The 26344-nt window shown below is 46.9% G+C and overlaps 1 long non-coding RNA gene across 1 annotated transcript in view; it reads left to right on the forward strand.

Annotated features, from left to right (window-relative positions):
- The window catches only part of LOC129394678 (uncharacterized), a 40821-nt gene extending 18219 nt beyond the window's left edge, over positions 1 to 22602 (forward strand). Inside the window, exons 2-3 of the long non-coding RNA XR_008622009.2 lie at positions 10716 to 10797; positions 17218 to 22602. This is a non-coding gene — a long non-coding RNA (uncharacterized LOC129394678). The remainder of the gene's footprint in view (positions 1 to 10715; positions 10798 to 17217) is intronic.
- The last annotated feature ends 3742 nt before the right edge of the window (positions 22603 to 26344 follow it).

Below are 26344 nucleotides of genomic sequence, written 5' to 3' on the forward strand. Positions count from 1 at the left end.
CTAATGCCCAGTCTGAGCAGAGTCAGGAGGGACAGAGGTACTTTTCTGAAGTAGAGAGCTGTCTTTGACTTGGCAAGTCCCCAAAGGGTATGACAAGGCAAGCATTAAATGCAATAGTTTGAGGTGAAATTGACTTGGTTATGTTAATAACTAGACGGTCAGCAATAGAGCGAGGAAAGAAGAAAGAGTAATAGAATAGATGAAAAGAGTTAAATTTTTCTTAGCTTTAGTTTGGTAGGGTTTTCCCTTGGGACTATGGCCCATGACTCTGGAGGGGGCAGCGCTTTCTTGACTTGGGTGTGATGAGTCCATCCCCTTTTCACTGAAGGAACAGCAGTCTGGGTGGTTAGCAGCATAAGGTAGAGTCCTTCCCAGGCTGGCTTGAGTTTTCCTTCTTTTCACCCTTTGATGAGAACATGATTCTCAGGCTGGTGCTGGTTTACCAGAAATTTTAGGGGCGGTACGTGTGCTAAAAGACTTTTAGTTTTGAGGGAAAGGAAAATGGAAGATAAACCAAGTATATAATTTCTAAGAAATTGATCTTTTGTTTTAAATGTGGGGACATAAGCAGTGGACTTTATCGTCCTTGGTGCCTTCTTACTGAGAAATTTCTTTTAGCACCTATTTTTATTAGTTTTTAGACCAAAGAAAGCCAAACACCATTTTATATTTGACAGTGCTTCCTGTATGATTTTTATACTAGATAAGCTAAATTTCACCTTTATATTAGTGTGTTATTTATGTTAAACTCAATGTTAATAAAACCTTATAGACATATTTATTCAATTTTAATGTCTGACCATAAGGTAAGATTTTTATAGGCTCTTTTAAACCTTTTATAATTTTTGTTAAAGAACAGGTTAGTGCTTTAAGAAAAACCTGTTGTGCTTTTATTTTAATGTCCAGTTCACAGAAAAACTGGATGACACTCCCTTAACTTTAGCCAATATATTTACACACAGAATTTCCTTTACAATTAACATTTTAAAACTTGCTTAAACCTGTAAAACAATTTTTTAACCTTTTAAAGTAGGTAAAAATTCACATTTTTGTGCCTCCTTATAATCCTTTTACCAAAAGTATATTTTAGTTTACTTGTACACCTTGCACATAAGCTGTTTCTTCGATAGTTTTACATTCAGGAGGCCTGATTACTTCTAAATTATACAACATTTCTTGCATAAATTCCCTTTTATAACTTTTTTCTTTTACAACTTTCACAATCTTCGACATGCCTCAACCTTCTGACTTGTTGCAAACATTCCTTCTTTTAAAACAACCAATTAATTTATTTTAGGATAAGAATTTACCATATAACATTCTTTTTATATAAATTCTTCCCCTCCTTTTTTTTTTTTTTTTTAATTTTCTCCAAAGCAAACTTCCTTCATGTCTGTGGACTAGACTGCCTAAGGCCACAAGATTAGAAGTTAGGATAATAAATGTTATACTGTTAACTTTTAGCAAATTTTACTTTTGTTGAAAACCTTGTAAGTTTGGGATTTCAATTATCCTTTGCTATTAATAAGAACTTATTTAGTCTAAATTAACTTAGAATTGGTATAGACGGTTCCTTCCTTGGTTCTGTAAGTACTTTAAGGCTTGGCTGAGTGCAAACAGCTCCCAGGTTTGAGCAGACCAACTATTAGGCAATTTTCCCAACTCTGCTTCTACAAGAGTTTCCCTATCAATTACTGAATACCCATTGTGGTTTTTTTCCCTCAATCACCTGGGAGGAACCATCTATCATCCTGTCCTGACGGGAGTTCCTCCTAGGTCTGGTAGGGCCTTTGTATGGTAATTAATTAAGATTTAGATCCCCGGTTAGGAAACCTGCTGGGTTAAGGGAATTATCAGTGGTTAATGTTAAATCATCTTTTTCTAACAGAATAGCCCCATACTTTAAGATTTTTGAGTTAGTAAGCTACCTTTTTGCTATATATATATATTTTTTTACTTAGGTTAGTTCTGAACTGGTGAGGTGTGCTCACAATGAGGTTTCCTCTAAAAGTTATTTTTGTACTTTCTTCTGCTAGCAAAGCAGTTGCCTCTACAGATTGAATGCACTGGGTTAAGGATTTTTATTTTTATTTATTTATTATTAGTTTTTGAGACAGAGTCTTGCTCTGTTGCCCAGGCTGGAGTGCAGTGGCGTGATCTTGGCTCACTGCAAACTCTGCCTCCCGGGTTCATGCCATTCTCCTGCCTCAGCCTCCCAAGTAGCTGGGACTACAGGCGCCCGTCACCATGCCCAGCTAATTTTTTGTATATATTTTTTGAGACAGAGTCTCGCTCTGTTGCCAGGCTGTGGTGCAGTGGCACGACCTTGGCTCACTGCAACTTCCGCCTCCTGGGTTCAAGCGATTCTCCTGCCTCAGCCTCCCAAGCAGCTGGGACTACAGGCGCCCGCCACCATGCCCAGATAATTTTAGTAGATATGGGGTTTCACCGTGTTAGCCAGGATCTAATGATCTCTTGACCTGGTGATCCGCCCGCCTCAGCCTCCCAAAGTGCTGGGATTACAGGCTTGAGCCACCAAGCCCAGCCAAGGATTTTTGATAGGAAGGCTAAAGGTTGTCAGTGGCCTTAGTGCTTTCCCGCTACACCTTTGTTATCACTGAAAACAAGGTTATATTGGAGTGTTATAGGGTCATGGAGAAGACCTTTGATTATCAATTATAGGTTTTAAACTTAGCCTGGCTTTTAAAGGAATAGGGTACACTGTTTTCTCTTTACTACTTTTATGTCTTTTTTTCTCTCTTTCTCTCTTTGGCCTTCTGTCTCTTTCTCTCTCTTTGACTCCCTCTTTGTCTCTTTATCTCTCCCTCTCTCTGCCCCTCTCTTTTTCTCTCTTTCCTCTCTGCTGGTCTTTCCCTGCCTCTGCCAGCCACTTATGCTGCTGTTCTCCCCCCTCCTTCCCCTTCCCCTAGGGGAGGGACCAGTGGGAGTGGAGCTACTTTTTCTTCCCCCAGAAGAAAGAAAAGGGGGGGGGGTTGTGTGAGGTTCAACCCCACCCCCCCACCATAGGGATTTCTCACCTCTTTTTTGAGGTTCAACCCCCCCCCATGGGGATTTCTCACCTCTTTCTGGGGTTCAATCCCCACTCATGGGGATTTCTTTTTTTTTTTTTTTTTAATAATTCTTGGGTGTTTCTCACAGAGGGGGATTTGGCAGGGTCATAGGACAATAGTGGAGGGAAGGTCAGCAGATAAACAAGTGAACCAAGGTCTCTGGTTTTCCTAGGCAGAGGATCCTGCGGCCTTCCGCAGTGTTTGTGTCCCTGGGTACTTGAGATTAGGGACTGGTGATGACTCTTAACGAGCATGCTGCCTTCAAGCATCTGTTTAACAAAGCACATCTTGCACCGCCCTTAATCCATTTAACCCTGAGTGGACACAGCACATGTTTCAAAGAGCACAGGGTTGGGGGTAAGGTCACAGATCAACAGGATCCCAAGGCAGAAGAATTTTTCTTAGTACAGAACAAAATGAAAAGTCTCCCATGTCTACCTCTTTCCACATCCGATTTCTCAATCTTTTCCCCACCTTTTCCCGCTTTCTATTCCACAAAACCACCATTGTCATCATGGCCCGTTCTCAATGAGCTGTTGGGCACACCTCCCAGACGGGGTGGTGGCCGGGCAGAGGGGCTCCTCACTTCCCAGTAGGGGCGGCTGGGCAGAGGCGCCCCTCACCTCCCGGACGGGGTGGCTGGCCAGGCAGGGGGCTGACCACCCCACCTCCCTCCCGGATGGGGCGGCTGGCCGGGGTGGGGGCTGACCCCCCCACCTCCCTCCCGGACGGGGCCACTGGCCGGGCAGAGGGGCTCCTCGCTTCCCAGTAGGGGTGGCCGGGCAGAGGCGCCCCTCACCTCCCAGACGGGGTGGCTGGCCGGGCGGGGGGCTGACCCCCCCACCTCCCTCCCGGACGGGGCGGCTGGCCGGGGGGGGGGCTGACCCCCCCCACCTCCCTCCCGGACGGGGTGGCTGGCCGGGGGGGGCTGACCCCCCACCTCCCTCCCAGATGGGGCAGCTGGCCGGGCGGGGGGCTGACCCCCCCACCTCCCTCCCGGACGGGGCGGCTGGCCGGGCAGAGGGGCTCCTCACTTCCCAGTAGGGGCGGCCGGGCAGAGGTGCCCCTCACCTCCTGGACGAGGCGGCTGGCCGGGCGGGGGGCTGACCCCCCCACCTCCCTCCCAGACGGGGCGGCTGGCCGGGCGGGGGACTGACCCCCCACCTCCCTCCCGGACGGGGCGGCTGGCCGGGCGGGGGGCTGAGCCCCCCACCTCCCTCCCAGATGGGGCGGCTGGCCGGGCAGAGGGGCTCCTCACTTCCCAGTAGGGGCGGCCGGGCAGAGGCGCCCCTCACCTCCCGGACGGGGCGGCTGGCCGGGCGGGGGGCTGACCCCCCACCTCCCTCCCGGACGGGGCGGCTGGCCAGGTGTGGGGCTGACCCCCCCACCTCCCTCCCGGACGGGGTGGCTGGCCGGGCGGGGGGCTGACCCCCCACCTCCCTCCCGGACGGGGCGGCTGGCTGGGTGGGGTCTGACCCCCCCACCTCCCTCCCGGATGGGGCGGATGGCTGGGCAGAGGGGCTCCTCACTTCCCAGTAGGGGCGTCTGGGCAGAGGCGCCCCTCACCTCCCGGACGGGGTGGCTGGCCGGGCGGGGGGCTGACCCCCCCACCTCCCTCCCGGACGGGGCGGCTGCCGGGCGTAGACGCTCCTCACTTCCCAGACGGGGTGGCTGCCGGGCGGAGGGGCTCCTCACTTCTCAGACAGGGCGGCTGCCGGGCGGAGGGTCTCCTCCCTTCTCAGACGGGGTGGCTGGGCAGAGACGCTCCTTACCTCCCAGACAGGGTCGCGGCCGGGCAAAGGCGCTCCCCACATCTCAGACGATGAGTGGCTGGGCAGAGACGCTCCTCACTTCCTAGATGGGATGGCGGCCGGGCAGAGGGGCTCCTCACTTCCCAGTAGGGGCGGCCGGGCAGAGGCGCCCCTCACCTCCCGGACAGGGCGGCTGGCCGGGCGGGGGGCTGATCCCCACCTCCCTCCTGGACGGGGTGGCTGGCCTGGCGGGGGCTGACCCCCACCTCCCTCCTGGACAGGGCGGCTGCCGGACGGAGACGCTCCTCACTTCCCAGACGGGGTGGCTGCCAGGTGGAGGGGCTCCTCACTTCTCAGACGGGGCAGCTGCCGGGCGGAGGGGCTCCTCACTTCTCAGATGGGGCGGCTGCCAGGCGGAGGGGCTCCTCACTTCCCAGATGGGGCGGTTGCCAGGCGGAGGGTCTCCTCCCTTCTCAGACGGGGCAGCTGGGCAGAGACGCTCCTCACCTCCCAGACGGGGTCATGGCCGGGCAGAGGCGCTCCTCACATCCCAGACAGGGCGGTGGGGCAAAGGCGCTCCCCACATCTCAGACGATGGGTGGCCGGGCAGAGACGCTTCTCACTTCCTAGATGGGATGGCGGCCAGGAAGAGGCGCTCCTCACTTCCTAGACGGGGTGGCGGCCGGGCAGAGGCTGCACTCTGGGCACTTTGGGAGGCCAAGGCAGGCGGCTGGGAGGTGGAGGTTGTAGTGAGCCGAGATCATGCCACTGCACTCCAGCCTGGGCACCATTGAGCACTGAGTGAACCAGACACCGTCTGCAATCCCGGCACCTCCGGAGGCTGAGGCTGGCGGATCACTCGCGGTTAGGAGCTGGAGACCAGCCTGGCCAACACAGTGAAACCCCGTCTCCACCAAAAAAATACGAAAACCAGTCAGGCGTGGCGGCACGCGCCTGCAATCGCAGGCACTCGGCAGGCTGAGGCAGGAGAATCAGGCAGGGAGGTTGCAGTGAGCCGAGATGGCAGCAGTACAGTCCAGCTTCGGCTCGGCATCAGAGGGAGACCGTGGAAAGAGAGGGAGAGGGAGACCATAGGGAGAGGGGAGAGGGGAGAGGGGAGAGGGAGAGCCTGAAGACATTTTTAAACCCTCCCCTGGATGGATCAGCTGGCACCATCCAGGTTGACAAACTGGCTTATCTGATTTTGTGGCCCTCACTCAGGAACTGATTTAGCATAAGAAGACAGCCATCATGTAAAATGGTGGCAACTAAAACAAAGTATTGTCATGTGGTTACGGGTCATGATCCCAAGGACATGAAACAAGATAAGAGACCTGTAGCCAAGTTTATTACTGACCATTCTGTTGGGCTGCCTTGAACAGCAGGCTTATGAGGTCCACGGTCTGCATCCGAACCTAAGGTACCCTTTCTCTTAACAGAACCATATGGAAAGACACACAAAGCACATCAGAATGGCTACAGCTTAAGACCAACCTCACGATTTTTTTTCATTAATTAAAACTTTACAGAGAATATAAACAATGATCCTTATTATCCCTTTCGCTGGTTTGCATAGGGAGAGAAAAGCCAAAAGCTTGACTGTTAGAAAAAACTTCTACCCTTTTGCCAGCGTGTCAGGCTTCTGGGTTCCCTTCCCCTAGCTCAACTCTAAGCCAAGCATTTTAAGGTTTGGAGAAATTAACTTTTCCCAGTTTGGAAGAACATTATGAAAGAGCCATTTTAAACTGTGAAAGTAGGCCAGGTACAGTGGCTCATGCCTGTAATCCCAGTACTTTGGCGGGTCGAAGTGGGCGGATCACCTGAGGTCAGGAGTTTGAGACCAGCCTGGCCAACATGGTGAAACCCCATCTCTACTAAAAATACAAAATATCAGCTGGACGTGGTGGTGCATGCCTGTAATCCTAGCCACTCAGGAGGTTGAGACAGAAGAATCGCTTGAACCCAGGAGGCAGAGGTTGCAGTGAGCTGAGATCACGCCACTTCACTCCAGCCTGGGCAACAAGAGTGAAACTCAATCTCAAAAAAAAAAATAACAAATAATAAAAATAAATAAACTGTGAAAGAAGGAAAAACACTGTAGAAAAGTCTGGGTGTTCCAGTTAGGGTTGTCAAGAGGTATTTCCTCTCTTCCTATTGGGAATGGTGTTTCCCCTGTTTTTTTTTTTTTTTTTTTTTTTTTGCCTTTCCTATTTTCTCTTTTCCTTTTAGGCCTACTATGGGAGGCATATTCCTCATCTCCAAATTTCTCTGCTGCCTACAGAGCTGGCTGGCTCTCAGCTGTGGTTAGGGTTTGGCTTAGGAGCAGCATAACACCCCTCCATGAGAGGTCAAATACCTAAGTTACATTTTGGAAAGCTTCTATATACCTATTGGGGTTGTCAGAAAATTGGCCTAAGTCTCTCTTTATTTGCCTAAGGTCCTGTAATGAGAAGGGAACTTGAAAGGTCCCCAAATAAGGGAGATCCTCAGATGGATCCCCCGGAAGTTGCTTCTCTAATTTGGGGGCATTATTCTCTTTGGTCATGCCAGATGTGATTGCTAAAAGGGCTGGGTTAATTTTGTAACACTTGCAAAGGTCTAATAAAAAGGCCACGCCCTTGTGCAAAAGAAAATGAGCCACTTTTTCTTTAAAGTTTCAGGGTGAAAAGAGTCCCAGTGCTTCAGAATGCATTCCAGGGGAGTGCAGGCTGAAGATGGTACCCATCTAGAAAGAGAAGTGAGAAAAAGGCATCCTTTTAGTCTCCTTCCTTTTGGTGTGACCTAGGGTGGAGACGAAGACAGTGGGGGTGTCCCCCTGATGTTTTCCCTCCGTGGTTCCTTGGTCCCAGCACCTTGTTGAACATGCCGCCCATGGTTGCAGGTGTGACCTCCAGGCATGGAACCAGAGGAACTAAGCGATTGGGGCTAGTCACGCTCACCCAAGTGACTCTAGTCCTCTGCCTGTGATTTCCCTTTGACTTCCTGGATTTGTGTGATCTACCTGGCTCCCCAAAAATTGGATCCCAAGAAAAGCTATGTAATAGTTGGGCAAGGACCCTTTAATGGAGTGGGAGTGCTAAATTGAACTCTATATCCTGCTATTATGGCCCATACTGAAGCGTTTACCCTTAGAGAATGGTTCTCGTTAACTTCTGAACTTAAAATCCCCTTACCAATTAAGTACCACTCTAATTGGAGGCAGAATAGGTGCCTTAAAAGAATGTAGGGATTGAATGGCCCTTTTACTGTTGATGGGACAGTATTGACACTAAAATTTAGTTTTGGAGGATATTTTACCCCTAATTGTTGAAGGCAGAGTTTTCCCATTTACAGAAGTAGCGTGAAGCCTGGTTTTTAGTAGAGAGGCACAAAAAGGGGAGAGAATTGGGAGGCTAGGGTGTTTCAGTGAAGGACAAACAATGTGCCTCATGGAGAGGATCCCTATTCCACTAGGTGGCGCTGTTTACCTTGAAACGCCATGTGTTCTCTAGACCAAGGGCAGAGTGACATTGACATGCCATGTGTTCTCCAGACCAAGGACAGAGAGAGACCTGGAAATGCTGTGCTCGCCAGACCAAGCGCAGAGACACATGCTCACTGTTGGGGGGGAACCTTCTGTTCCTAGAAAATCACAAAGACACCTTCCCCTGAGCTATATCCCCAGTTACTATGACATTCCCTGATCTTGCCAAACGAGATTACTTCCCTGAAGTGTAAAACTTCCTGCACACTGCATACACAGAGAGGATAAGAGATATGACAAATGTGGTCAAGGAAGGAGGAAATTATGAAGGAAAGTTGGAGATCCTGGTGCCGACACCCCACTGGGGCAGTTGGAAGCAGGGGTCAGTCCAGAAGCCTTTGGATAACACCAGGGGGTAGCCCCAGCCAGAAGCCCTCAGTTGCCTCAGGACTTCTTCCAGCCCCACACCATGGCTGTCCTTCATGAAAGGTCTAAAATGGAGACTGAGAGCCTCAGAATGAAAAGACAGAGTTGGAGTCCACTCCTTTACTCACTGTTTCGATGAATGTTGTACTTTGGTATCCCAGACAGGCCCCCATTATGAAGCAGCTTCATTTTCTGGGGTATATACCCTTGGGTTCTTTGTTGTGGGCCAAAAAATTTAGGACACAGACAAACACAAGGAGTTTAGGAGCAGAAGTTTAATAGGTAGAAGAAAAGAGAAAGAGAAACAGCTTCCTGCACAGAGGAAGGGGTCTCCAAGCAGAAAGAACCTAGCAGAAAATGACCAAGTGGAAAAGGACTGGCTGGTGGCAAATAAGCCGAGTTTTATATACAGTTTGAGGTCGTGGTGTCTGATTTATGTAGGGCTCACAGATTGGTTCGATCAGGTATGGGTTTACATAGGGCACAGGGAAGACTGGTCACCTCACCTTAATCTTCTTATGCAAATGGACTTTCCAGTTGATCAGTGCTATCTTATCCACTCCTTTACAGTACCCATGGCTGGCAGAAAAGGGAGGATGGAGCCATCATCTTGAACATGTCTAGTCCTTAGTTCCTGCCTGCATTCACCTGTGCAAGCGCCCAGCTTTCAGGCTGCTCTTTGTTAGAAAATGATTTGGGGCTGCTTTTCATTAAAAAGAGAAGACTTACCAAGGACTCCCATGCCCTTACTATCTGCCTAAGTAATTTCTTCTTAACTCCTGTATCAACAGTTACCCATCAAATACAAAGGAGGAAGGGTTACCAGTAAGCAACAGGGTTGACATGAAAACAGAGTGGTGAGACCTACAGAAATCTTTGGAAACAACTGCTTATGAACGGCCTACCAAGTTCCCACTTTTTTATTTTTTTTGAGACAGGGTCTCACTCTGTCACCTAGGCGGGAATGCAGTGGTGCAATCACGGCTCACTCATTACAGCCTCAACCTCCCGAGCTCAAGTGATCCTCCCATATCAGCCTCCCAAGTAGTTGGGACTACAGGCATGCACCATCATCCCTGGCAAATTTTTGTACTTTTTGTAGAGATGGGATTTCACTGTGTTGCCCAGGCTGGTCTCGAGCTCCTGGGCTCAAGCAATCCACTCAACTCAGCCTCCCAAAGTGCTGAGATTACAGGCATAAGCCACTGTGCCCAACTCCCACTTAATGTTTTCTTTTGTTTTTTGAGTCAGAGTCTTGCTCTGTCACCCAGGCTTGAGTGCAGTGGTGCAATCTTGGCTCACTGCAACCTCCATCTCCTGGGATCAGGCAATTCTCCTGCCTCAGCCTCCCGAGTAACTGGCATTACAGTCATGTGCCAACACACCTGGCTAATTTTTTGTATTTTTGGTAGAGATGGGGTTTCACCTTGTTGGCCAGGCTGGTCTTGAACTCCTGACCTCAAGCGATCCACCTGCCTTGGCTTCCCAAAGTGCTAGGATTACAGGCATGAGCCACCACACATGGCCTCCCACTTAGTTTTTATATCAAGACAAACAACAAAAATACCTCCTTGTCCAGTAAACAGAGGTCTATTTTGATACAATAGACAGTTTTCATCTTTCACGCAATTCCCATACATGAATCAATTCACAGGTGCACAGACCATTGATTAAAGGAAGAGTATAGGATGCTTAAGGAAAGATCCAGCAACAGCAACACAAGTTCATACTATGAACATTTTTTCCTGTTCTTTCCCAATGGATAAATACACAAACCTCTTGGGGACAATCAGACAACTAACCACACTGATTCCTGGAGACCCACAATGCCTCTGGGCTTCAGCAGTCAGAGTATGGGCTTATGGAAATGTATGATTAAGTGTCGATAAGAAAAACAGAGAACATTCAACATATTTCAAGCAGAAATGTATATAATGCAGGGACTTGCTTACAAAGATGTTGGAAATGCCAAAGGAGCTAAGAGTAAAATGTGACATTTTCCAGAGCCCAGGAAACCACGCTGGGGGTGAAGCCAACAACCCCACTCTCACTACTGACAGTGCTGGAAGAGCCACCACTGCTAAAGGTAAGTCACCTCCTAAAGCCTTACCTCCTAAAGCCTAAGAATTTCTCCCTTCTTCTCACCTTCAAATATAACCAAGCACCTCCCATTGGCACAACGTAACTGGGACCCAGCTAGCAGTGGAGTCTGGGAAGTGTTGTTGGCTGGTGTCTAGCTCTGGCAGTACAGGGCAGATGGCAGATGGTCAACTGACAGGCTAAGTACCAAGAGACAACAGGAGGCATGGGGATTTAGGTGACAAATGGAGTTTTGACCAAAGTCCACTTTAGGGTGGATCTAGTCCCCAAAACTGATAGTTTTGTCCTTGTTTGTATAACTGTAAGGAATTTCCTAAAATACTGGCAGAAACCTGCATTAGCCTACTGACCATAGGTTAATAGCTTTTATTATAAGAATAGGTTATTATATAACTTAACATAGGTTAAATAGAATAGGTTTATTATAAGAATAGGTTAATAGCTTTTATTATAAGAAGAACAGGCTGGGCGTGGTGGCTCATGCCTGTAATCTTAGCACTTTGGGAGGCTGAAGCAGGCAGATCACCTGAGGTCAGGAGTTCGAGACCAGCCTGGCCAACATGGGGCAACCCCATCTCTACTAAAAATACAAATATTAGCCAAGTGGCAGGTGCCCATAATCCAAGCTGCTCGGGAGGCTGAGGCAGGAGAATTGCTTGAACCCAGGGGCAGAGATTGCAGTGAGCTGAGATCACACCACTGTACTTCAGCCTGAGTGAGAGAGTGAAACTCTGCCTCTAAATAAATAAATAAATAAATAAATAAATAAATAAATAAAACAAGCTGGATGTAGTGGCTCATGCCTGTAAACTCTCAACACTTTAAGAGGCTGAGGCTGGCAGATCACTTGAGGCCAGGAATTTGAAACCAGCATGGGCAGCATGGTAAAACCCTGTCTCTACTAAAAATACAAAAATTAGCTGGGCATGGTGGTACACGCCTGTAATCCCAGCTACTCAGGAGGCCGAAGCAGGAGAATCGCTTGAACCTGGGAGGCAGAGGTTGCAGTTAAGCTGAGATCATGCCACTGCACTCCAGCCTGGGCGACAGAGTGAGACTCTATCTCAAAAAAGAAAAACAAAGTAGAACTCATCAAAGTTTTTCATTCCCACCAAAATGTAAATTAAAATAAAAAATTCTGGTATGCTGAGAGCAACTAAAAGAATTTTTTAAATAAAAATAAAATAAAAAATCCTGAAAGCATTGCAAAGTTTAATGCCACCATCAAAGACCTCAGATATGCAGAGGCGGTGACTTCTGTCACATCCATATCCATGTCTTCAGTTTAGATAAAGAGACAGATGGTCTTCAAGAAGGTGGAGGAATATTGAAAACTGAATCAAATGGCAGCCTCAGTTGCCACTGCTATTTCAGATGTGGCTTTTGGGGGAGTATATCAGTACGACTCCCAGAATTTGATCAAGCAAATGCATTTTTCTCCAATATAACAGAGGATATAAGAAGCAATTTGTGGCCAGGCATGGTGCCTCATGCTTGTAATCCCAGCACTTTGGGAGGCTAAGGCAGGTGGATCATTTCAGGCCAGTAGTTCGAGACCAGCCTGGCCAACATGGTGAAATCTTGTTTCTACTAAAAATACAAAAAATTAGCCAGGCATGGTGGCGGGTGCCTGTAATCCCATCTACTTGGGAGGCTGAGGCAGGGGAATTGCTTGAACCCTGGAGGTGGAGGTTGCAGTGATCCAAGATCGCGCCATTGCACTCCAGCCTGAATGACAGACCGAAACTCCATCTCAATGGAAAAAAAAAAAAAAAGAAGCAGCAGCAATTTGCTTTATGGCCAGGCATGGTGGCTCACACCTGTAATCCTAGCACTTTGGGAGGCTGAGGCTGGCAGAAGTTGCAGTGAGCCAAGATCATGCGTGCCACTCCACTCCAGCTTGGGTGACAGAGTGAGACTCCCTCTCAAAAAAAAAAAAAAAAAAGCAGTTTGCTTTATAATCTTTACTAGAAGAAAATCCAACCCTTCTGCTCTGTGCCCCAATTTGGTCTGTAGAAATTTTGGCTCTGCCATTATCTGTATCAGTCAGTTCAGTGCAGAAAACAAACAACTCAATGTATTCAAAACAGGCATTTCCTGCCAGCAGCCACTTCTGCAGAAAGGTGACTTCTGCCTCATGTCTGCTTTCCTGAATCTCACATGGATGTGCCTACTTGAAGGAACCTAGTTCACAAGCAGAACCTTAGCTGCAAGGGACTCTGGGAAATGTATTTCACTTTACAATGCATCCAATAGAAGGAAGGTGGCATAGAGGTCAAGAGTCAATCCAAGTATTTGTCATTCCATCCTACAGGCTGTCATGCTGTTCCACTATTTTGGTGGCATTGTGCTGACAGAACCCCAAAAGTAGAAAACATTGGGTATAAAAGGGTGGGAGATAAATCCAACAAAAATATAGCAGCCTGCCATTTCATTAAAATTTTGGAAGTCACACAGTCTGAGACACACCAGGACATTCCCTCCAGAGCAAAGGACAGGTTGCTGCACTTTAGTCTTCCTTCCTCTAAGAAGGAACCCCAGTGCTTGATAGGTCTCTTTGGATTTTGCGGGCAACATACAAACATTACTAGGTACACTACTTCTTTTTTTTTTTTAATAATTTTTTTACTTTTATTTTTAGCAAAGACATGGTTTTGCCATGTTGGCCAGGCTGGTCTTGAACTCTTGGCCTCAAGCAATCAGCCCGCCGTGGCTTCCCAAAGTGCTGGAATTATAGGCATGAGCCACCGCACCCAGCCAACTCCTTCTAACTATTTGCCAGTCTCCAGGTTTGAGTAAGGCACAGAGTTAGAGAGGATGCCTCTCCAACTGGTCCAGGCTCAGCAATTTGGCCCTGACAGCTGAACAGATCCACAGTCAAAGTGTCTGAGGGAAGGCCAGGTGCGGTGGCTTACACCTGTAATCCCAGCACTTTAGGAGGCCAAGGCAGATGGATCACCTGAGGTCAGGAATTCAAGACCAGCCTGACCAAGATGGAGAAACCCCGTCTCTATTAAAAATACAAAATTAGCTGGGCATTGTGGCGGGTGCCTGTAATCCCAGCTACTCAGGAGGCTGAGGCAGGAGAATTGCTTGAACCTGGGAGGCGGAAGGTGCAGTGAGCCGAGATCGTGCCATTGCACTCCAGCCTGGGCAACTAAGAGTGAAACTCTGCCTCAAAAAAAAAAAAAAAAAAAAAAGCGTCTGAGGGAAATGATGCCATACTGAGCCTATTGCAAACATTGGTAGAGGGATCACCATAGAGGCCCTCAAAGTTTGGAGGCAAAGCTGTTAGCCGTTCCTCATTCATACTGAGTATTTTTCTTTTGAGAAATAGCTCCTGAGTTTTAGTAGTAGTAGCTACTCGTAGCTAGTAGCTACTTTTTTTTTTTAAAAGAACATGAACCAAAGTTTTATTTGTTCATTATCGCATTTGAAGTACTCTTCGATGACATCCTTGCCCTAGTAGTAGCTACTAGGATTTTCCTAATAGTTCTAGTAGGCTGAATGCTTGACCATAGAGCACCAGGTGACGTTGCAACCTGAGCTGCCCATCATGAACTGGGTGTTTTCTGATCGCCAATACTCAGTAATTCTCAAGTGAAAGTGGCCCATAGAGAATGTGGCCTAAACAGCCCTGAAGGTGCAATGAGCAGGCTGTTCTTACTCCCAGTACCCATTCCTGCACACTGCTCCAGAGACTCCAACCCAGGCGACACGGGAGGAAACGAGTGTGAACTGTTATGCATGGCTCTATACAATGTGCTGGTATGAGCCAGAAATGGACTGTCATGGCCTGAGCAAGGTCACTCTGAAGGATAGCAGAGAAAGGAACTCTTCTTGGTGGCAGTTGGAGCAAGGCATGTGGTTTTCCACTGTCTCGAGGCAGAGATGTCTTGAAATCAGAATCAACATTGAATCACAGGCCATGGTTACTGAAGGAAGCAAGATGAGAGAATAAAAAGTTTAGGAGAGGATGGGCACGGTGGCTCATGCCTGTAATCCCAGCATTTTGGGAGGCCGAGGCAGGCAGATCACTTGAGGTCAGGAATTCTAGACCAGCCTGGCCAACATGGCGAAACCTTTGTGTCTACCAAAAAACACAAAAATTAGCCAGGCTTGGTGGCCACACCTGTAATTCCAGCTACTCAGGATGTGGGAGCACAAAAATCACTTGAACCTGGGAGGTGGAGGTTGCAGTGAGCAGAGATGACACCTCTGCACTCCAGCCTGGGCAACAGAGTGAGACCCTGTCTCAACAACAACAAAAAAAGTTTGGGAGAGAGAAACAAGGATAGACCCGCTGAAATAGACCCAGCCATTAGAATATTCATGACTATGTAAATGATTGTGACAAGGCTCCACTGTAAAGAAAAAAAAATATGAGAGCCTGGTTTTCAGATGGCAGATTCTGAAAGAGCAAGAAACAGTTTTATGGAAATGGTTATATGGCCCCAAAGGATACTGGAGAAGGAAATTCCTCAATAGGCAGAACTGTAAGCAGTGCATTTCATTGTCCAGTTTGCCTGGTAGGAAAAATGGCCTGAGGTCAGGATCTATACCAGTTCACGAGCCAATGACAAATAGTGTGAGCAGCTCAGCATCTTAAAAGATTGCAAGTTAATGACAAAGAGGTTTGGGAAAGGTGGATTTCCTGGAATGGTCACAGATCATGAGACAGCAGGTGTGCCAAATGATTGCTCACCATGGGCCCCCGCTGTGCAGGAAGCTTTCACTAATCAGCAGATCTGTTCTGTGGATATTAACTAGATGGCCTTTTCCACCAGCCAGTCCAGTTCTTGTTCAATGGGTTCATGGACAAAGGACGATAGTGACAGGAGTGGAAATTATGCATAGGCCCAAGAACAGGGACATCCCTGTCCAAGGCCATCCTGGCAACCACCACTACTGACCTACTGATGCCCAGTTTGCCTACAGGAGCAAACAGTCCTGGACTCTTGATGTGACGTCATACCTTGAGGGAACAAACCAACTATCTGGTGGCAGATCAATTACATAGGACCATGTCCCTTGTGAAGAAGGAAAAATTTGTCTCACCGGCGACAGTGCTTACTCTGGGTTTGAATTTCCTTTCCCTGCTTCTCATTCTTCTCTCAGAACCTCCATCTATGGACTTAATACACAGTCTTAGTGTCCCACACAATATTGTTTCTGACCATGAAATTCACTTCACAAGAAAAGAAGTGAGAGTGAGCAGACACCAGAGGATTCACTGACCTGCGCTCCATCAGCCAGCCTTCTAGAGTGGTGGCAAAACCCACTGAAGGTCCAGGTAATCTACCAGCTGTTAGATAGCACCCTGTGAGATACAGCACTGTTAAAAGGATGCAGTATATGCTCTGAACCAGTGTACCATTTCTTCCTTAGCCAGATACATAGTTCAGAAACCAAGGGCTGTGTGTAGGAGTAGTTTCTTTCACACTTAGACTTTTTTTTTTTTGGAGACAGGGTCTCCCTCTGTCACCCAGGGTAGAGTGCAGTGGTGCAATCTTGGCTCACTGCAACCTTCACTTCCCGGGCTCAACTGATTCTCCTGCCTCAGCTAGCACCACAGGTGTGAGCCACTATGCCTGGCTAACTTTTTTTTAGTATTTTTTAGAGACAAGGTTTTGCCATGTTGCCCAGGCTAGTCTCGAACTCCTGGCCTCAAGCGATCCATCTGCTTCAGCCTCCCAAAGTGCTGCGATTACAGGTGTAAGCCACTGAGCCCAGCCCACAGTGAAACTTTTTGACTCACTCATAAGTTATTTGCTTCTTGACTCTATGACTGTAGGGAGGGGAGGTATGTTAAAAGCTTTTAGTGTCTAAGAGAGAAATGCCTCCATCACGTGACACAAATTTTCAACAAATTGGAAGTTGAAATTGCCACTCAACCTTTTTGAGTATCTCCTGCCACTGAACAGACAGGCCAAAAAAAAAAAAAAAAAAAAAAACAAGATATTTTCTAGAATTTTAAACTCTAGTTACCAAGTGGAAATAGGTTGTTACCACTGAGTGGAGGCAGGGAGGTTTAGTGATAGACTTTGCTATATTTCCTAAGGATCCTACAACTACTGCAATATTCTGTGATCAAAGTCACTGCAAAACTACTGCAATTCTATACAAAAGGATCTTCTAGGCCACAGATAGCTCAGGAATGAAGGGGTGGGTCTCTCCTGTGGCTAAATAACTTGAACATCTGTTGCTGACTGAAGGCAGATGGAACCTAGAATAGATAGTAAAGAAGGAAAGTCATAAATACAAGATCAGCCTTAGACTGCTTTATATGGGGGGGGGGGGGCGGATTATAGTCTCTACTTGAATTTCTTTCCTTGATGTAGATATTTACATATTTCAAATACTTTTGCTTCTCTTTCTTCTCCCTTTCTGCCACTATCATCTCTAGGTGGTTTTATAGGGAGATTAACTTCACCATTCAGTGATGGATTGCAGATTCCTAAGCAGGAATTCTGAGAGCCGGAGGACTGTCGTCAAGGCTTTGGATGCCTTCTTTGGAGAGTAATTAAAACAGTGTTTTTAATTACAGAAGTGGTAGCTACTTTATGCTAATTGGGAAGCAAGTCTAAGTTCAAAACACAGAGTATATGTGTTTGGCAGCAAATGGGGAACAGGACAGTTGATGTTCGGGCTATCTGCATCCAAGCCCAGTCTCCCTTTTGGGAAAAAACCCTCACTGTTGTAGTAAGAATATTCCACTTCCTGCCTCCCACCTCCCTTATACAGAAGCCAGAGGGAGCTAGATCTTTCCCCACTCCCAGAAACAGCCAAGAAGGAGGCTTATGGTGTGTGAGTCCCAAAAACAATGCTGGAGGTGCCCAAAAGAATATTATTATTGACTGAATGCGGTGGCTCACGCCTGTAAGTTTAGCACTTTGGGAGGCTGAGGCGGGTGGACTGCTTAAGCCCAGGAGTTCAAGATCAGCCTAGGCAACATGGCAAAACCCTGTATCTATAAAAATACAAAAATTAGCCAGATGGTGGCATGTGCCTGTGGTCCCAGCTACTTGGGAGGCTGAAGTGGGAGGGTGGCTTGAGCCCAGGAGGCAGAGGTTGCATTGAGCCGAGATCGTGCCACTACACTTCAGCCTGGGAGACAGAGTGAGACCCTGTCTTAAAATATATATATATTGCCGGGTGTGATGGCATATGCCATGTGATGCATGTGATGAGTAATCCCAGCCACTCAGGAGGCTGAGGCAGGAGAATCGCTTGAACCCAGGAGGCAGAGTTTGCAGTGAGCCTAGATCGCGCCATTGCACTCCAGCCTGGGCAACAAGGGCAAAACTCCATCTCAAAATATATATATATATAATCTATATAATATATATTACATATTTTGCTATATTTCCTCTGAGCCAGTCCACAGTGCCATCTTTTGGGAACTCTGGTAACAGAGCCACCCTGGAGACAAAGTTCTTCTTTGCTCTTTGGGCTACAATATTCCACCCCTTTGGTGGTTCTAAGAATTCTATGAGACAACAGTGGCTAGCACACAAAGGATGCTCCCCTTTTGTCAATTATAAAGTGATACATAAATATATGGGAGTCTGGGGAGAACAGGGCTTTGCTCAAAATCACATAGGACATTAGGAGTACAATCAGGACCCGTGTATTCTGGTAAAAGTTTAACAATTGGCTTGGCGGAAGAAGGGGCATGATTTGTATTGTTTGTGGATTTTAATGATTAAACACTCCCACCTTCATCAATTTTAAGGTGCCAATGTGACATCAATCACTGAATGCAGAGTTGAGGAGAGATATCTCCTATTAGGCCGGGCATGCTGGCTCATGCCTGTAATCCCAGCACTTTGGGAGGCCGAGGCAGGTGGATCACCTGAGGTCAGGAGTTCAAGACCAGCCTGATCAACATGGTGAAACTCTGTCTCTACTAAAAATACAAAAAAATTAGCCAGGCATGGTGGCACGCACCTGTAAGCCCAGCTACTCGGGAGGGGGAGGCAAAAGAATCGCTTGAACCCGGGAGGCAGAGGTTGCAGTGAACCGAGATAGTGCCACTGCCCTCCAGCCTGGGCAACAAAAGTGAAACTCCGTCTCAAAAAAAAAAAAAAAAAGTACACTATTATATAGTATTTCCACCATATAGATACAATAAATGTAAGTTACTTCAAGAACACAGATGAGCTCTCTGCTCTTGCCATACAACATACAGACACATCTCGTGTAGCACCAGCAGCAGCCTTGAGACATCATGGTGTGAGTGAAGGCCAGAGTAAATAGATGGGACCATATTGGAAGCCTGTTTACCAGGGCTGCTTTTAACTCTAGCAAAGTGGATAGTGTTACCATCTATGACCACTTCATTCAGGTCAACTCCATGGTCTACATGTTCTAGTATGACTCCACCCATGACAAGTTCCAAGGCACCATCAAGGCTAAGAACAAGAAGTTTGTCACCAATGGAAATCCCATCACCATCTTCCAGGAACAAAATCCCATCAAAATCAAATGGGCTGGTCCTGACGCTGATTATGTTATGAAGTCCACTGGCATCTTCACTGCCTTGGAGAAGGCTGGGGCTCACTTAGAGGGTGCAACCAAAAGGGTCATATCTGCTCTCTCTGTTGATGCCCCCATGTTTGTGATGGCCGTGAACTTTGAGAAGTATGAAAACAACCTTGTGATTGTCAGCAATGCTTCCTGTACTGCCAATTGTTTAGCTGCCCTGCCCAAGGTCATCCATGACAACTTTGGCATCATGGAGGGACTCATGGCCACAGTTGGTGCCAATATTGCCACCCAGAAGACTGTGGATGGCCTCTCTGGGAAACTGTGGCGTGATGGCCACATGACTCTCCAGGACATCATCCCTGCATTTACCCACTCTACCAAGGCTGTGGGCAAGGCCATCCCTGAGCTTAACAGAAAGCCCACTGGCATGGCCTTCCATGTCTCCACTGCCAACATGTGGGTTGTAGACCTGATCTGCCATCTGGAGAGAGCTGCCCAAATATGATGACATCAAGAAGGTGGTGAAACTGGCATCGGAGGCCACCCTCAAGGGCCTCCTGAGCTACACAGAGCACCAGGTTGCCTCCTCCAACTTTAACAGAGACACCCACCTTTTCCACCTTCAATGCTGGGAATGGCATTGCCCTCAAAGACCACTTTGTCAAGCTCATTTCCTGATATGACAATGAATTTGGCTACAGCAACAGAACGATATACCTTATGGTCTACATGGCCTCCTAGGAGTAAGAGCCCTCTGAACCACCAGCCCCAGTGACAGCACGAGAGGAAGAGAGGCCCTCAGCTGCTGGGGAGTCCCTGCCAAACTCAGTCCCCCACCACACTGAGAATCTCCCCCTCCTGAACACTGTTTCCATGCCAGGCTCCCTGAAGAACGGGAGGGGACTATGAGACCGCACTTTGTCATGTACCATCAATAAAGTCCCCTGTACCCAGCCAAAAAAAGTAAAGTGAGCATAAATGATAGTGAAATATATAAAAGTAATTACATAGTGATGAGTTTGGATTATTTATTACCTTTGTTTTTATTTTATTTATTTATTTTTTAGAAATGAGCTCTTGCTCTGTCACCCAGGCTGGAGTACAATAGAGTAATCATACCTCGCTGTAACCTTGAACTCCTGGGCTCAAGCGATCATCCTGCTTCAGCTGCCTGAAAAGTTGCGATTATAGGTGTGAGCCACCACACCCAGCTCTATAACTTATTTAATGGTAAGTTTATAAAATTTAATTAAATAATGTCCGTGTTCAACAACCAGCTTTTAAAATTCCTTTTTTTCTTTTTCTTTTTTTTTTTTTTTTTTGAGACAGGGTCTCCCTCTGTCACCCAGGGTGGAGTGCAGTGGCTCGATCCCTGCTCACTGCAACCTCTGCCTCTCAGGCTGAAGTGATTCTGCTGCCTCAGCCTCCCAGGTAGCTGAGACTACAGGCGTGAGCCACCACACCCAGCCAAAATTCCTGAAATGTTAACAATCAGCTCTAGAGGGCTGAACTAGAACCATTCCATGGGCTTTTAGGCATTCCCTGTGCTGCCTGCATCAGCAACTTAGGCATTTTGGTCTTACACTGGGTTCTACAAATTACGCAGCCAGTCCTCCCTGCCAACTCTATGCTGGAATCTCCACAGCCAAACTGAGGGCGGCCTTGGGCCTTGGAAATTTCTGAAAGGCTTGAGTCACCTCCCAGGATTATCCCAGGCCTAGCAGCCTTCCACGGAGGAACCCCACCCTAGTCCAGAGGAGCCAGAAGGCCTCTCCTAGGAGCCGGGGAGATAGGGAGCCGGGGAGCCCGGGAGCCAGCTTCCCGTGAAGAATGAGTCCACAGCACCATCTGGTGGCACCTGGGTGTCAGGGCTCCCTGGGAGCAAAAGCCAGGATCCTGGGATAAGAATCACCTGCCAATTCTAATGGGGTGGGTAGGGGGAGTAGGAAAAAAATCATCTGCCAAAAGGGGTCCAGCAGTGTCAGAGGGGGGATTTTAGTCAAAGGAGGGTCTGAGGGTGCGGGATTTACCTGCATTCATACTTTGCCTAAGAGCTGCAGGAGACTGTAGAGGCCCCAAGGACAGTGAAAAAACTGAATTTCAGAGAGAAAAAGTGACAACTGCCCATAAACCAGTATTAAAATCTAGCTCTGCTGACTCCCAAACCAGTGTTCTTTCAACATACTGTTTAACTCAACAGATGTCCATTAGCCCTCTACCAGCGCCTAGCATTGTATTAGGCTCTGAGGACAGGGGTAAGGAGGTAAGACAATCATAATCCCTACATGAGGACTTTATGCCTTGCAATGTGCTAGGTGTTTTATTTATTTTCTTTAGTCATTACAACAACTGGAATTAGTATCCCAATGTTAAGGATGAAGACATTGGCTGGGCACAGTGGTTTATGCCTGTAATCCCAATACTTTGGAAGGCCAAAGCAGGTGGATCGCTAGATCCCAGGGGTTCGTAGACCAGCCTAGGCAACATAGCAAGACTCCATCGCTACAAAAAAAAAAAAAATTAAATTAGGCATGGTGGCACATGCCTGTGGTCCCAGCTACTCAGGAGGCTGAGGCAGGAGGATCACTTGAGCCTAGAAGGTTGGGCTGCAGTGAGCCATGATCATGCCAGTGCCGTCCAGCTGGGGTGACAGAGTGAGACCTGCCTCAAAAAAAGAAAAGAAAAAAAAAAAAGGATGAATATGTTTGATGCCAGAGGTTATGGCAGTGAAAGGAGCCAACGGTCAAGGTACTGGGGTGAACAGATAAGGAAGACCAAAGAAACCCAAGCAAAGGGTCCCACTGAATCCACAGTCACTAGGGACATCATGGGCGAGCACTCTGCTGGGCCTGGGGGTGAGGAATGAGACAAGGTGAAGATAACGAAGGACAGGATGCCTGCAGCTATCATCTGGGTGGGGAGGCAGGACATAAAGTTGGAAGAAGTTAAGACTAGCATGAAATGCACAGAAGCTTGATTTTATTAGACAGCCTTGGGTTCAAATCCGAGTTCTGCCATTTCCTAGCTGTGTTACCTTGAGAAAGTCACCCCATATCTCAGAATCTTAGCTTTTTCACTTTTATTTAAAAAAAAAATAATAGAGGCCAGGCACAGTGGCTCATGCCTGTAATCCCAGCACTTTGGGAGGCTGAGGCAGGCGGATCACCTGAGGTCAGCAGTTCAAGACCAGCCAGGCCAACATGGCGAAACCCTGTCTCTACTAAAAATACAAAAATTAGCTGGGTGTGGTGGTGCACACCTGTAATCCCAGCTACTCAGGAGGTTGAGGCAGGAGAATCACTTGAACCTGGGAGGCTGAGGTCGCAGTAAGCCAAGATTGCACCACCGCACTCCAGCCTGGGCGACACAGTGAAACTGTCTCAAAATAATAATAATAATAACAATAGAGATAGGGTGCCATTATGTTGCCCATACTGGTCTCAAACTTCTGGGCTCAAGCAATCCTTCCATCTCAGCCGCCCAAAATGCTGGGATTACATGAGTCACCGTGCCTGGTCACCTTCTTCATTTATAAAATGTAGATTAAAAATAGTTCCCACCTCATTGAGCTTTTGGGAAGGTACACTGTATAAAGTGCTCACCCCAATGGCACCGTTAGATCTGTTAACAGTAGCATTTAATCATTTGATCACATCATCTTCACAACACAAATCATTTCCTTATTCCAAACCTCTGGTGACTCTCCTCTGTCCATGAATTTTAAGTCCTGCATTCAAGGCTCTCAAGAATCGAGATGTTAATGACCTTTACAGCCTCACGTCCATCCTCTCTTTTCCTTTTTCTTTTTAGCTACTCCAGATTGCTCTAAATTAGTCCTGTCTTTGTCCTCACTCTCCTTGCATTTATTCTTTCATTCACTGAACAAATATCGAGTGTCTATTATGTACCAAACACTGTTGTAGGTGCTAGCCGTAGACAGGTGAACAAGACAGACAAAAATCCTGCCTTCATTGAGGTTGCATTTCTAGTCTGAAGGAGGCAAACAATTTTTTAAACAAAGTATAATATACAATATGTCAGAGAAGAGAAATGGGGGTGCTTGTTATGCAACTTGTGATTTTAAATAATGTGGTCATGGTGAGTAAGAAGATTATATTCAAGTAAAGATCTGAATGAGGTGAAAGTTAGAAGCACATAAATATCCGGAGGTAAGTGCAGTCTAAACAAAAGGAACAGCAAGTTGAAAGGCCCCAAGTCAGGAGAGTCCCAGGAATTTTCAGGGAATATCAAAGTAGCCAATGTGTCTGGAGCAGAGTGACTAAGGGGGCCAGTAATGTGAGGTCAGATCAACTATACGGGGCCTTAAAGGAGACTGTGAGGACTTATTGGCTTTTTCTCTGAGTGAAATAAGAGGACATTGCAGAACTTTGGGCAGAGGAAGGCTGTAATCTGGCATGTATATACATATATATATATACACATATATACATATATACATATATACACATATATACATATATACATATATATACACATATATATACACATATATATATACATATATATACACATATATATACACATATATATATACATATATATATATACACACACGTTTTTCTTTGTTTTAAAGACAAGGTCTCTCCATTGCACAGGCAGTAATGTAGTGGCATGGTCACAGCTCACTGCAGCCTCAACCTCAAAAAATTAGCCAGGGCTGGGTATGGTGGCTCATACCTGTAATCCTGGCACTTTGGGAGGACGAGGTGGGTGGATCGCCCAAGGTCAGGAGTTCAAGACCAGCCTGACTAACATGGTGAAAACCTGTCTCCACTAAAAATACAAAAATTAGCAGAGCGTGGTGGTGGGCACCTGTAATCCCAGCTACTTGGGAGGTTGAGGCAGGAGAATCGCTTGAACCTGGGAGGTAGAGGTTGCAGTGAGCCAAGATTGCTTGTCACTCCAGCTTGGGTGATGAGAAAGAAACTCCGTCTCAAAAAAAAAAAATTAGATGGGCGTGGTGGCATGCGCCTGTAGTTTCAGCTACTAGGAAGGCTAAGGCGGGAGAACTGCTTGAACCCGGGAGGCGGAGGTTGCAGCGAGCTGGGATCGTGCCATTGAACTCCAGCCTGGGTGGCAAGAGCAAAACTCCATCTCAAAACAAGCAAACAAACAAAAAAACACCAAATATCTGTTTGAGTACTTGCCTTCTATTCTTTTGGGTATATACTCAGAAGTGGAGTGCTGGATCATATGGTAATTTCTGTTTAATTTTTTTGAGGAAATGGCATATTGTATTCCATACCAATTGCATTCCCAGTGACGTATGTCTTTTAAAAGATTACTTTCAGGCAAATGAAGACTAGACTTAAGGAAGGCAAGAGTGGATGCAGAAATATTTGTTAAGAGGCTCTTGTAATTAACCATGAGATTGATTATGGTAGCTTGTATCTACATAATAACAGTGGAGGTGGTGAGAAGTCACTAGATTCTGGTTTTGTTTGAAAGGCAGAGCCAACTGGATTTGCTGATGGGATTAGTTTGGGAGTATGAAAGAAAGTGAGAAAGCAAGGATGACTCCTAGGTTTTTGGCTTGAGCAACTGGAATAATGAGGTTCCATTTACAAATGTGGGAAAGTTTGCAGGAAGATGAGGTGGATAAATCAAGAGTTTGTTTTGGGACATGTTAAAAATAATACACCTATTACACATGCAAATAGACAAAATGAACCTGATGTTCAGAGAAAATGTATGGGTTGGAGAGGAAATTTGAGAGCCATCAGCATATACATGGCATTTAAAAGTATGAGATTTGTAAGATGGCTCACACCTGTAATCTCAGCACTTTGGGAAGCCAAGGTGGGTGGATCACTAGAGGTCAGGAGTTTGAGACCAGCCTGGGCAACATAGTGAAGCATTGCTAAAGAAAAATTAAAAGTAAGGCAACACAGGGAGACCTCATCTCTATTTAAAAAAATAATAATAGCTGGGCTTCATGGTGCATGCCTGTAGTCCCAGCTACTCAGGAGACTGAGGCAGGAGGATTGCTTGAGTTCAGGAAGTCAAGGCTGCAGTGAGCCATGATCGTGCCACTGCACTCCAGCCTGGGCAACTGATACAGTTTGGCTCTGTGTTCCCACCCAAATCTCATCTTGTAGCTCCATAATTCCCACGTGTTGTAGAAGGGACCTGGTGAGAGATGACTGAATCATGGTGGGGGCGGGTTTTTCCCGTGCTTTTCTCATAATAGTGAATGGTTCTCATGAGATCTGATGGTTTTAAAATCGGGAGTTTCCCTGCACAAGCTCTCTTGTCTGCCACCACGTGAGATGTGCCTTTCACCTTCCTCCATCATTGTGAGGTCTCCCTGGCCATGTGGAACCGTGAGTCCAGTAAAACTCCTTCTTTTGTAAATTGCCCAGTCTCAGGTATGTCTTTATTAGCAGTGTGAAAATGGACTAATATGGCGACAGAATAAGATCCTGTCTTAAAAATAAAATAAAATGGGCCAGGAGCAGTGGCTCACGCCTGTACTCCCAGCACTTTCAGAGGCCGAGGTGGGTGGATCACCTGAGGCCAGGAGTTCAAGACCAGCCTGGCCAACATGGTGAAACCCCATCTCTACTAAAAATACAAAATTAGCTGGGTGTGGTGGTGGGCACCTGTAATCCCAGCTATTCTGGAGGCTGAGGCAGGAGAGTCATTTGAACCCAGGAGGCAGAGGTTGCAGTGAGCCAAGATCATGCCACTGCACTCCAGCCTGGGCAATAGAGTGAGACTCCATCTTAAAAAATAATAATAAATAAAATCATGAGACTTTATGAGAATATCTGGGGAATGACTATAAACATCAAAAAGGAGGAGGACACCAAGGGCTGAGCCTTCTCCCAGGGAATATCCCATTCCAGCAACAAGAAGGCAGTGAGAAGACAGCAAAGAATACTGAGATGCCAATGAACGGGGAAGAAAGTCAAGAGGGCATGATGTCCTGGAAGCCAAATGAAGAAAGTGGTCAACTGTGTCAAATAAGATGCGGATGTAAAACAAGAACTGAAAAGTGGCCATTCCTCTTGGCGACCTTA

The sequence above is a fragment of the Pan paniscus genome, chromosome 1 (genome assembly GCF_029289425.2).
Source record: "Pan paniscus chromosome 1, NHGRI_mPanPan1-v2.0_pri, whole genome shotgun sequence".
NCBI lineage: Eukaryota > Metazoa > Chordata > Mammalia > Primates > Hominidae > Pan > Pan paniscus.